Here is a 2,466-nt window from a genome sequence, read left to right on the forward strand (position 1 = left end):
CTCAAAAGTGCCTCTTTTACTGCTGCCTGTTGATCCCAGGAACTGGACTTCTATTAAAAATTGAATTACTCTTTGAATAGCCTCTTGTAAATGCCTCTTGGGCTGCCATCCTGTACCTATTTCCTCTTTGGCCCTACTTAACTTAATAGGACTTTATTTTAAGTTTGCAGGAATAGAACTGCACTGTTTGTTTGTTTGTTTATCTGCATTTCTATACTGTGCCAATAGCCCATAGGGTCTCTCAGGGCAGTGTACAATTTACAACATATACATCACAATAAAAATCTAGCAATAGAACAGACCAATAAAAACCACTAGAAAGTGCAAAGAACCCAACAATAAATAACTACAAGAGTCCATAAATTAACCCTGTGCACAGCGGCAATGATAAAACAAGTCTAAAACTGTTTATCATAAAATATTACTAGATCTAATCTTTATGCTCCATGGATGCACAAATTATTTAATTGTGCCTGGTTTACAAAAGAGCTGCAGAGGGGCTACTCGTCAAATTTCACCACTATTCCCTTTATGCCAGCCTTGAACTGAAGCAGCAGCTCTGCTCGCATAAGCTTTGCTGGCTGGAGAAGAGCCAGGCTCCGGGAGAGCATTGCACCCATCCTCTGCACCCAGCATAGAAACCAAGCTTGTCGCTGTCGTGCACATGTGCTTGGAGGAGAGTCCCGTGCGCCCACGAGAGCCTGAAGGTGCAGGTGAGGGCTAGAGCGCCGGACTGGGAGAGGAGGAGCTGACCATCGGTCCAGCACCAGCACAGCGTTCTCACCCCACTTCTCTGGGTGTTATGGCTAGAACTGGGACAGGCGGTGAATCGGCCCCGGGGGGGCAGGCCGAGGCAGCACAGGATGGGAACACCTCACGGATGGACAGGGGCTTCATACTCCTCTTACTGGTGAGAACGACGCTGGTAGGGAGCAGGCTAGGGGGACTCCAGAGATTATTTGGGATGCTCGATCGCGCATGCGCACGCAACGGCAGGGGCAGTTGGAGACACGATTCGAGGAGCGGCGACAAGTGCGAGTCCAAAGCACACCGCCCCCCAGGGATCGGCCCCGAAGGGTTCGCAAGCAAAGCGTGGGGTGACGTTCGTCGGAGCGAGAGGCCACCTTTCTAACTTGAGTGGGCTATTGGCGTTGTGGATACTTTGCGGCCATTCGGAATGAAGACTCTTGGAAGTTGCTGGAGTGATCGCCTTCGTTGGGAAGCCAGGGGTGCCTGGCTCACGACAGCAGCCGTCAGAAAGAAATCCCTTCTTTTGCACCCATGGGGCCACCGTTTCGTGGCAGAGGAGCTCTGCCTCCCATGTTGAAGGCACCAGTTTCAGTGCCCGGCATCCACAGGAAGGGCTGGAAAAACCCCTTCCTGGAGCCCTGGAGACCTGCTGCCCATCAATGTCGACCATGCTGGGCTTGATGGACCAAAGGGCTAACTGCCTATGTTCTTGAATGCCCACAGGCTCTAACATCTCCTCCCCTTCTGGTCTCCGGCAGCCTAGCACAAGAATGAACCGCCGAGAATACTACCTCCAGGCTGGTAACGTCAGTGGCCTTACTTACAAGGCTGGGCCAGGTGGAAAGCATCAGCGGTCCCAGGAATCCAGGGCAGTTACGGAATGCTGGCGTTACTATGGGAGCAGTGCTGGCCCATCCTTCCTCCCTAGAGCCGTATTGGTCAGGGACGCCCATGGACCATCCCACCTTGTTCTCCCCAAAGGCAGTGGGTGCTAAAGCTTGGCGAGGATGGGTGGGTGTTGCAGCTGCCCCGGGATGCCCTCCGCTGTGGACAGCTGCCTCTCTGCCATCTGCGAATGGTGCCTCTTCGCGTGGTTCAGAAGCCTGGAAGGCACTGGGCAGCTTCGCCTGGGTGGCGTCGTCCTCTCTTGCATTGCTGCCTGCCTGTTGGCGATCGCGATCTCAACAGAATTCTGGGTCAGGCGATTTTCCCGGGGGATCTTTATATTCCGGGGGTTGTGGATAGACTGCCGGCTGGGGAAATGCACCCGTCCAGAGCAAAGGCCATGTAAGAGCCCCCAAATCCTCAGACTTCTGACCAAGAGATCACTCTGAAGGCCCAGATAGTGCTCCTATAATAATGGATCCAAGGAAATACTCTCCTCCTGAGAGCGAGGGCAGAGAAGACACATTTAGAGAGTGGAATGGGGAATTGGATGTTGTCTCTACCTCACTTAAAAATGGTTGTATTTTCCTGTTTCTTCCCCCCCCCCCAACTATTTCCTGGGGTGGGCTCTTGGGGTTGCATGTTGGAGAGAAGGTTTCCCAGATTTGTAAAGTAGTAAACTCAAAGGATAGAACAAAACTGGCTATGGAAGGCTCTGATTGGTTAGTATCCATGCTGATCCAACATGCAGGTTTGTGGATTAGCTTGGCAGTTGTTTTAAAGCGGTCTCTCTCTCTCTCTATCTCACATGCACACACCGGGGGGGGGGGG

Source organism: Varanus komodoensis, unplaced genomic scaffold (assembly GCF_004798865.1).
Source record: "Varanus komodoensis strain SLA01 unplaced genomic scaffold, ASM479886v1 scaffold93, whole genome shotgun sequence".
Taxonomy (NCBI): domain Eukaryota; kingdom Metazoa; phylum Chordata; class Lepidosauria; order Squamata; family Varanidae; genus Varanus; species Varanus komodoensis.